We start from the raw sequence: 11,640 nt of genomic DNA on the forward strand, positions 1-11,640 counted from the left end.
GGCTATAAAGGTGCACTACAGGTATCTCTGAAAGTGTCTGTTGGGTTGGCACGAATTGAGACTGGGATTTGTCACTCCGTATGACGGAGAGGTATCTCTGGGCCCACTCGGTAATGCATCATCATGATGAGCTAAATGTGACTAAGTAGTTAGTCACGGGATCATGCATTACGGAACGAGTAAAGTGACTTGCCGATAACGAGATTGAACGAGGTATTGGGATACCGACGATCGAATCTCGGGCAAGTAACATACCGATAGACAAAGGGAATAGTATACGGGATTGACTGAATCCTCGACATCGTGGTTCATCCGATGAGATCATCGTGGAACATGTGGGAGCCAATATGGGTATCCAGATCCCGCTATTGGTTATTGGCCGGAGAGGTGTCTAGGTCATGTCTGCATGGTTCCCGAACCCGTAGGGTCGACACACTTAAGGTTCGGTGACGCTAGAGTTGTTATGGGAAATAGTATGTGGTTACCGAAGGTAGTTCGGAGTCCCGGATGTGACCCCGGACATCACGAGGAGTTCCGAAATGGTCCGGCGGTGAAGATCGATATATTGAATGAAGGGTATTGGAGTCTGGAAGTGTTCCGGGGGTACCAGGCTATGGCCAGCATGACCGAAAGGTGTTTCAGGAGCCCCGGCAAGTGTTGGAGGGCCTCATGGGCCAAAGGGGAAGGGGCAAACCAGCCCACTAAGGGGTGGTGCGGCCCCACACCCTTTCCCACGTTATTTGGGGAGGTGTGGCGCCTCCACCTGGCTTGGGAGGCAATCCTCCACCTTCTTGGCTTGGGGGGCAAGTCTCCCTAAGATTTTCCCTAGGGAGATCCAATCTGCTTGGCCGCCGCCCCTAGGGGAAACCCTAGGGCGCCTCCCCCTCTCCCCTTGACCCTATATATAGTGAGGGACAGAGAGGGCAGCCGTACCCTTCCCCTGGCGCAGCCCCTCCCTCCTCCAACACCTCCTCCTCCTCCGTAGTGCTTGGCGAAGCCCTGCTGGAGAGCCACGAGCTCCATCACCACCACGCCATCGTGTTGTCGGAGTTCTCCCTCAACTTCTCCTCTCCCCTTGCTGGATCAAGAAGGAGGAGACGTCCCCAGGCTGTACGTGTGTTGAACGCGGAGGCGCCGTTGTTCGGTGCTTAGATCAGAATCAACCGTGATCTGAATCGCTACGAGTACGACTCCTTCATCCGCTTCTTGCAACGCTTCCGTATCGCGATCTTCAAGGGTATGAAGATGCACTCCCCTCTCTCTCGTTGGTAGTCACTTCATAGATTGATCTTGGTGATTCGTAGAAAATTTTGAATTTCTGCTACGTTCCCCAACAGTGGCATCATGAGCTAGGTCTATGCGTAGTTTCTATGCACGAGTAGAAAACAAGTTGTTGTGGGCGTAAATTTTGTCAATTTACTTGCCAATACTAGTCTTATCTTGATTCGGAAGCATCATGGGATGAAGCGGCCCGGACCGACCTTACACGTACGCTTACGTGAGACAGGTTCCACCGACTGACATGCACTAGTTTCATAAGGTGGCTAGCGGGTGTCTGTCTCTCCCACTTTAGTCGGATTGGATTCGATGAAAAGGGTCCTTATGAAGGGTAAATAGCAATTGGCATATCACGTTGTGGTTTTGGCGTAGGTAAGAAACATTCTTGCTAGAAACCTATAGCAGCCACGTAAAAACTTGCAACAACAATTAGAGGACGTCTAACTTGTTTTTGCAGCATATGCCGTGTGATGTGATATGGCCAAAAGGATGTGATGAATGATATATATGTGATGTATGAGGTTGATCATGTTCTTGTAATAGGAATCACAACTTGCATGTCGATGAGTATGACAACCGGCAGGAGCCATAGGAGTTGTCTTAATTTATTGTATGACCTGCGTGTCATTGAATAACGCCATGTAATTACTTTACTTTATTGCTAAACCATTAGCCATAGTAGTAGAAGTAATAGTTGGCGAGACAACTTCATGAAGACACGGTGATGGAGATCATGATGATGGAGATCATGGTGTCATGCCGGTGACGATGATGATCATGGCGCCCCAAAGATGGAGATCAAAAGGAGCAAAATGATATTGGCCATATCATGTCACTATTTGATTGCTTGAGATGTTTATCATGTTTTTGCATCTTATTTGCTTAGAACGACAGTAGCATAAATAAGATGATCCCTCATAAAATTTAAAGAAAGTGCTCCCCCTAACTGTGCACCGTTGCGAAGGTTCGTTGTTTCGAAGCACCACGTGATGATCGGGTGTGATAGATTCTAACGTTCACATACAACGGGTGTAAGCCAGATTTACACACGCGAAACACTTAGGTTGACTTGACGAGCCTAGCATGTACAGACATGGCCTCGGAACACAAGAGACCAAAAGGTCGAACATGAGTCGTATAGTAGATACGATCAACATGGAGATGTTCACCGATGATGACTAGTCCGTCTCACGTGATGATCGGACACAGCCTAGTTGACTCGGATCATGTATCACTTAGATGACTAGAGGGATGTCTATCTGAGTGGGAGTTCATTAGATGAACTTAATTATCACCAACATAGTCAAAAGGACTTTGCAAATTATGTCGTAGCTTGCACTTTAGTTCTACTATTTTAGATATGTTCCTAGAGAAAATTTAGTTGAAAGTTGATAGTAGCAATTATGCGGACTGGGTCCGTAAACTGAGTATTGTCCTTATTGCTGTGTAGAAGGCTTATGTCCTTAATGCACAGCTCGGTATGCTGAACCTCAAACGTCGTCTGTGGATGTTGTGATCATCTGACATACACGTTTTGATGACTACGTGATAGTTCAGTGCGTAATGTTAAACAGTTTAGAATTGAGGCACCGAAGACATTTTTGAAACGTCGCAGAACATATGAGATGATCCAAGAGCTGAAATTAGGATTTCAGGATCATGCCCATGTCAAGAGGTATGAGACCTCCGACAAGTTTCTTAACCTGCAAACTGAGGGAGAAAAGCTCAATCATTGAGCATGTGCTCAGATTGTCTGAGTACTACAATCACTTGAATCGAGTGGGAGTTAAAGATGAGATAGTGATGGTTCTCCATAGTCACTGCCACCAGGCTATTAGAGCTTCGTGATGAACTATAACATATCAGGGATAGACACGATGATCCTTGAGCAATTCATGATGTTTGACACCGCGAAAGCAGAAATCGAGTAGGAGCATCAATTGTTGATGGTTAGTAAAACCACTAGTTTCAAGAAGGGAAAGGGCAAGAAGGGATACTTCATGAAATGGAAAATCAGTTGCTACTCTAGTGAAGAAACCCAGGGTTGAACCCAAACCCGAGACTAAGTGCTTCTGTAATGAGGGAACGGTCACTGAAGCAGAACTACCCTAGATACTTGGTAGATGAGAAGGCTGGCAAGGTCGACAGAAGTATATTGGATATACATTATATTAATGTGTACTCTACTAGTACTCCTAGTAGCACCATGGTAATAGATACCAGTTTAGTTGCTAAGTGTTAGTAACTCGAAATAAAAGGCTACAGAATAAACGGAGACTAGCTAAAGGCGAGGTGACGATATGTGTTGGAAGTATTTCCATGGTTGATGTGATCAAACATCGCATGCTCCCTCTACCATCGGGATCGGTGTTAAACCTAAATAATTGTTATTTGGTGTTTGCGTTGAGCATAGACATGATTGGATTATGTTTATCGCAATACAGTTATTCATTTAAGGAGAATAATGGTTACTCTGTTTATTTGAATAATACCTTCAACGGTCTTGCACCTAAAATGAATGGTTTATTGAATCTCGATCGTAGTAATACACATGTTCATACCAAAAGATATAAGATAGTAATGATAGTACCACATACTTGTGGCACTGCCATTTGAGTCATACTGGTATAAAACGCATGAAGAAGCTCCATGTTGATGGATCTTTGGACTCACTCGTTTTGAAAAGATTAAGACATGCGAACCATGTCTATTGGTATATATGCATGAAGAAACTCCATACAGATGGATCGTTTGGACTCACTTGATTTTGAATCACTTGAGACATGCAAATCATACCACATGGGCAAGATGACTGAAAGGCCTCGTTTTCAGTAAGATGGAACAAGAAAGCAACTTGTTGGAAGTAGTACATTTTGATGTGTGCAGTCCAATGAGTGTTGAGGCACGCAGTGGATATCGTTATGTTCTTACTTCACAGATTATTTGAGTAGATGCTAAGTATATTTACTTGACGAAACTCAACTCTGAATTATTGAAAGGTTGAAGTAATTTCAGAGTGAAGTTGAAGATTGTCGTGACAAGAGGATAAAATGTCTATGATATGATCATAGAGATGAATATCTAAGTTACGGGTTTGGCACACAATTAAGACATTGTGAAAATTGTTTCACAACTAATACCGCCTGGAACACCATAGTGTGATGGTGTGTCCGAACATCATAACTGCACCCTATTGGATATGGTGAATACCATGATGTCTCTTATCGAATTAACATTATCGTTTATGGGTTAGGCATTAGAGACAACTGCATTCACTTTAATAGGGCACCACACAATTCCATTAAGATGACACCATATGTACTATGGTTTAGAGAAACCTAAGCTGTCATTTCTTAAAAAGTTTGGGTCTGCGACGCTTATGTGAAAAAGTTTCAGGCTGATAAGCTCGAACCCAAAGCGGATAAATGCATCTTCATAGGACACCCAAAAACAGTTGGGTATACCTCATGTCTCAGATCCGGAAGCAAAAGGGATTGTTTCTAGAATCGGATCCTTTCTCGAGGAAAAGTTTCTCTCGAAAGAATTGAGTGGGAGGATGGTGGAGACTTGATGAGGTTATTGAACCATCACTTCAACTAGTGTGTAGCAGGGCACAGGAAGTTGTTCCTGTGGCGCCTACACCAATTGAAGTGGAAGCTGATGATATTGATCATGAAACTTCAGATCAAGTCACTACCAAAACTCGTAGGTCGACAAAGATACGTACTACTCCAGAGTGGTACGTAATCCTATCTTAGAGGTCATGTTGCTAGACAACAATGAACCTACGAGCTATGGAGAAGCGATGGTGGGCCCGGATTCCGACGAATGGCTCGAGGCCATAAAATTCGAGAGAGGATCCATGTATGAAAACAAAGTATAGACTTTGGAAGAACTACTTGATGGTCGTAATGTTGTTGGGTACATATGGATTTTAAAAGGAAGACGAACAATGATGGTAAGTATCACCATTAAGAAAGCTCGACTTGTCGTTAAGATGTTTTCTGACAAGTTCAAGGAGTTGACTGCGGCGAGACTTTCTCATTCGTAGCGATGCTAAGAGTCTATTGGAATTATATTAGCAGTTACTGCGTTATTTATGAAATCTTGTAGATAGGATGTCAAAACATTGTTTCCTCGACAATTTTCTTGAGGAAAAGTTGTATATGATACAACCAGAAGGTTTTGTCAATCCTGAAAGATGCTAACAAGTATGCAAAGCTCCAGCAATCCTTCTAAGGACTGAAGTAAGCATCTCGGAGTTGGAATATACGCTTTGATGAGATGATCAAAGATTTTGGATTTATACAAAGTTTATGAGAAACTTGTATTTCCAAAGAAGTGAGTGGGAGCACTATAGCATTTCTGACGAGTATATGTTGTTGACATATTGTTGATCGGAAATGATGTAGAATTTCTGGAAAGCATAAATGGTTATTTGAAAAGTGTTTTTCAATGGAAAACCTAGATTAAGCTGCTTGAACAATAAGCATCAAGATCTATAAGGATAGATCAAGATCGCTTGATAGTACTTTGAAACGAATACACACCGTGACAAGATTTTGAAGGAGTTCAAAATAGATCGGCAAAGAAGGAGTTCTTGGCTGTGTTATGAGGTGTGAGTATTGAGTAAGACTCAAGACCTGACCATGGTAGAAGAGAGAGAAAGGACGAAGGTCATCCCCTATGCTTTAGCCGTAGGCTCTACAGTATGCTATGCTGAGTATCGCACATGAAGTGTGCCTTGCCATGAGTCAGTCAAGGGGTACAAGAGTGATCCAGGAATGGATCACATGACAGTGGTCAAACTTATCCTTAGTAACTAGTGGACTAAGAAATTTTCTCGATTATGGAGGTGGTAAAAGAGTTCGTCGTAAAGGGTTACATCGATGCAATCTTTGACACTAATTCGGATGACTCTAAGTAGTAAACCGGATTCGTATAGTAGAGCAGTTATTTGGAATAGCTCCAAATAGCGCGTGGTAGCTGCATCTACAAGATGACATAGAGATTTGTAAAGCACACACGGATCTGAAAGATTCAGACCCGTTGACTAATAACCTCTCTCACAAGCGAGATATGATCAAACCCAATGGGTGTTGAATTCATTACAATCACATAGTGATGTGAACTAGATTATTGACTCTAGTGCAAGTGGGAGACTGTTGGAAATATGACCTAGAGGCAATAATAAAATGGTTATTATTGTATTTGCTTGTTCATGATAATTGTCTATTGTTCATGCTATAATTGTATTAACTGGAAACCGTAATATACATGTGTGAATATATAGACCACAACATGTCCCTAGTGAGCCTATAGTTGACTAGCTCATTGATCAATAGATGGTTATGGTTTCCCGACCATGGACATTGGATGTCATTGATAACGGGATCACATCATTAGGAGAATGATGTGATGGACAAGACCCAATCCTAAGCATAGCACAAGATCGTGTAGTTCGTTTGCTAAAGCTTTTCTGATGTCAAGTATCATTTCCTTAGACCATGAGATTGTGCAACTCCTGGATACCGTAGGAATGCTTTGGGTGTACAAAACATCACAACATAACTGGGTGGCTATAAAGGTGACCTACAGGTATCTCCGAAAGTGTCTGTTGGGATGGCATGAATCGAGACTGGGATATGTCACTCCGTATGACGGAGAGGTATCTCTGGGCCCACTCGGTAATGCATCATCATGATGAGCTCAATGTGACTAAGTAGTTAGTCACGGGATCATGCATTACGGAACGAGTAAAGTGACTTCCGGTAACGAGATTGAACGAGGTATTGGGATACCGACGATCGAATCTCGGGCAAGTAACATACCGATAGACAAAGGGAATTGTATACGGGATTGCCTGAATCCTCGACATCGTTGTTCATCCGATGAGATCATCATGGAACATGTGGGAGCCAATATGGGTATCCAGATCCCGCTATTGGTTATTGGCCGGAGAGGTGTCTCGGTCATGTCTGCATGGTTCCCGAACCCGTAGGGTTGACACACTTAAGGTTCGGTGACGCTAGAGTTGTTATGGGAAATAGTATGTGGTTACCGAAGGTAGTTTGGAGTCCCGGATGTGATCCCGGACGTCACGAGGAGTTCTGGAATGGTCCGGCGGTGAAGATCGATATATTGAACGAAGGGTATTGGAGTCCGGAAGTGTTCTAGGGGTACCAGGCTATGGCCAGCATGACCGAAAGGTGTTTCGGGAGCCCCGACAAGTGTTGGAGGGCCTCATGGGCCAAAGGGGAAGGGGCAATCCAGCCCACTAAGGGGTGGTGCGCCCCCACACCCTTGCCCACGTTATTTGGGGAGGTGGGGCACCTCCACCTGGCTTGGGAGGCAATCCTCCACCTTCTTGGCTTGGGGGGCAAGTCTCCCTAGGATTTTCCCTAGGGAGATCCAATCTGCTTTTCCGCCGCCGGAGGGAGTCCTGGATAAGGGGGTATCCGGACAGCCGGACTATATACTTTGGCCGGACTATTGGACTATGAAGATACAAGATGGAAGACTTCGTCCAGTGTCCAGATGGGACTCTCCTTGGCGTGGAAGGCAAGCTTGGCGATCCGAATGTATGTCTCCTCCTCTGTAAACCGACTCTGTGTAATCCTAGCCCCCCTCCGGTGTCTATATAAACCGGAGGGTTTAGTCTGTAGGACTCACGATCATCATCAATATTCATACCATAGGCTAGCTTCTAGAGTTTAGCCTCTCTGATCTCGTGGTAGATCAACTCTTGTAATACTCATATCATCAAGATCAATCAAGCAGGAAGTAGGGTATTACCTCCATCGAGAGGGCCCGAACCTGGGTAAATATCGTGTCCCCAGTCTCGTATTACCATTAGCCTTAGACGCACAGTTCGGGACCCCCTACCCGAGATCCGCCGTTTTTGACACCGACATTAGTGCTTTCATTGAGAGTTCCTCTGTGTCGTCACGATAAGGCTTGATGGCTCGTCTCGTTGTCAAAGACAACATCACCGCCGGGGGAAGCCTGGCTTTAGGCCAAACTCTCCGGCTGGGCGGCCTTGTTATGACCGCCCGAATGGCTATTGCGCCGACAATGACTTCTCAGGTCATTAAAAATAGCCTCCACGTTGATTCGGAATTCTCCGAACAGATGGATCCAATGGAGCTCTTATCCCTCAATGAGATCTTAGATCGCATTGCCGCCCTGGGCGTCGCTACGGACTATGACCGGATCGGGCTTAAACCCGATCAAAGGGAGATTCACTCTCCACGGTCACCCATGATATAGCGGTAGTGGAAGAGCATCATCTTAATTCTTCCTCCACTTTGAGGACGAACTATGTCCGGATTTCCGAGCTCTTCGAGCCGGACACCCGCTCGCGGGAGGACATGACCCCGGTCCTGGACTCAGGATCAGGGGGCGGGCCGAAGAAGTTGGGCAATGCCCCAGAACCCGAGCCGTCAAGCTCGGAAGCTTCTTTACCCCTGGATCTCAGATCGGGTCGGGATTCGGACTCAAATCCACCCACCCACCCTGATTTATCCAATCTTTCCCATATCAGACAAGAGCCCCAAGAAACAGTACATCACTATTGGGCCAGATTCCTCCTTGTGATAAACAGGGTCAAGGACTGTCGCGAGGTAGATGTTGTCTCCCTCTTTTGCAAAAATTGCATGGACAAAGGGATTCTCAATGCTATAAGCCGCCGTGACATAGTACACTTTGCTGACTTAGCGGCCATAGTGCAAAAGTACTGCACGATGGAAAGCGCTTGGAAAACCCAAACAAGTTTCTGGGACAGTCCGGCTCTAGCCAAATCCCCTGTCCGAACTCTCGTAAGTCACCCGATTCAAGTACCAAAAAAATAAAACCCGCCACAAGGCACGGAACCGTATTGGAAGAATGGCTAAACGGGCCGTGCAAGATTCATAGCACACTAGATACTATGCCAACGCATAGCCTAAAAGCATGTTGGATACTCTGGCAGGTGGCAAAGAGCGGTGAAGATCTCCTCATAAAACATCCCGCCGGAGACAACAATGCGGTATTTACAGTCTTCGAGTCTTTCGCCTCAAATAATAGGCGAAAGCGAGCTCAGCGCAGCCTCGCAGAAGTTTGCCACGTGGCAACAATAAACCCATGGAATGACACGGCTATAACCTACAATGCCAGTGACGAACCCCAATTCCGGACAGTCCGAGCACCAACCGCTTTGGTCCTTAGCCCAATCATTGATGGCTTCAGGCTTACTAAAGTTCTCATGGACGGTGGAAGCGGACTAAACCTCATCTATGAGGAAACCCTCAACAAGATGGAAATTGACAAGAGCCGCATTGAACGAAGCAGCACTACCTTCAGGGGAATCATCCCTAGTCGAGAGGCATAATGCACGGGAAAAATCACACTGGATGTGGTATTCGGCACGCCGGAAAATTACAGGTCCGAAGAAATTACATTCCATGTAGCCCCGTTTAGCAGCAGATACCATGCCCTCTTAGGGCGAGACGCATTCACGAGTTTTCAGGCTATACCCCATTACGGGTACATGAAGCTCAAAATGCCCGGGCCCAATGGAATCATCACTCTAGCTAGTGATCCGGACATCGCACTCCGCGCCGAAAATAAAACTGCCGCCCTTGCCCTGGTGGCATTATCAGAAGCCCTCGCGAACGAAGAGCTGACAACACTACGAGCAACAGGGGACAGAGACGATGTGATACTCGACAAGCAATCTAAATCCACCTCCTTCAAGCCAGCGGACGAGATAGTCAAATTCTAGGTCCACCCAACGGACCCTTCAAAGAAAACTTCCATAGGGACACAGCTGAACCCCACAATAGACGTCGCACTGCGAGACTTCCTGCGCGAAAATTGGGATATTTTCACCTGGCATCCTTTAGACATGCTGGGCATCCCACGCAGGCTGGCCGAACACAACCTCAATATACTAAAAGGATACAAGCCAGTCAAGCAGACTCTTAGGCGCTTCTCAGAGCCTAAGCGGCAAGCCATGGGATAAGAGCTAGCCAAGCTACTCGAAGCCGGATTCATCAGAGACATAAAACATCCGGATTGGCTAGCAAACCTGGTAATGGTACCAAAAAAGGACAAATCCTGGCGCTTATGTGTCGATTTCAAAGACCTCAATAAAGCTTGCCCTAAGGATCCCTTCCCCCTCCCCCGCATTGATCAGATAATCGATGCCACCGCAGGACATGATTCATTGTGTTTCCTCGACGCATACTCCGGATACCATCAAATCAAGACGACGGAGTCCGACCAGGCTGCAACAGCCTTCATCACCCCGTACGGCCCCTTCTGTTTCAACACCATGCCCTTTGGGCTAAAAAACGTCGGCGCAACCTATCAACGCATGATTCAGACATGCCTGGAAAAACAAATCGGCAAGACAGTAGAGGCCTACGTAGACGACGTGGTCATCAAAACAAGACACGTCGAAATCTTAATAGACAACTTGAGGCTTATGTTCGATAATCTCCGAACATACGACATCAAGCTCAACCCGGAGAAGTGTGTCTTCGGAGTACCCTCCGAAAAATTGCTCGGCTTCATCGTTTCCAATAGAGGAATTGAAGCCAATCCGGCAAAAATCCGAGCTCTGTCATAGTTGGCTATCCCAATAGACCTCAAGTAGATCCAGAAACTAACTGGATGTGTGGCTGCCTTAAGCCGCTTTATCTCCCGCTTAGGAGAAAAGGCACTACCCTTGTATCGCCTTCTTCGACGCACCGAACACTTCGAGTGGACGGATGCGGCCACGTCCGGACTAAGAAATAAAGGCACTCTTGGCCACCACCCCAGTCCTGACCGTGCCAAATATGGGCGAACCCATGCTATTATACATAGCCGCAACAAACCAAGTTGTGAGCGCAGTGCTCGTCGTCGAACGAGAGGCAGACGGACACAAGTTCCCACTCCAAAAGTCGGTATACTACGTGTCCACTGTCCTCACTCCATGTAAATCTCGGTACCCACACTATCAAAAGATAGTGTATGCGGTCTTCATGGCATCCCGGAAACTACGATAATACTTTCAAGAGTGTTCGATCACGGTAGCCTCCGAAGTTCCACTCAATGACATAATAAATAACCGTGATGCAACAGGCCGAATTGCTAAATGGGCTATTTAGCTCCTTCCGTTCGACATAACATACAAACCACGACGGGCCATTAAGTCGCAAGTACTGGCTGACTTCGTCGCCGAATGGACAAAAGCCGAACTCCCTAAATTGGATCATGCATTTCGACGGCTCCAAAATGCTGGCCGGATTAGGAGCGGGTGTCGTCCTGACATCCCCCACCGAAGACACGGTACAGTACGTCCTCCAAATATTATTCATAGACTCCAACAATGCAGCC

The sequence above is a fragment of the Triticum aestivum genome, chromosome 3B (genome assembly GCF_018294505.1).
Source record: "Triticum aestivum cultivar Chinese Spring chromosome 3B, IWGSC CS RefSeq v2.1, whole genome shotgun sequence".
NCBI classification, from domain to species: domain Eukaryota; kingdom Viridiplantae; phylum Streptophyta; class Magnoliopsida; order Poales; family Poaceae; genus Triticum; species Triticum aestivum.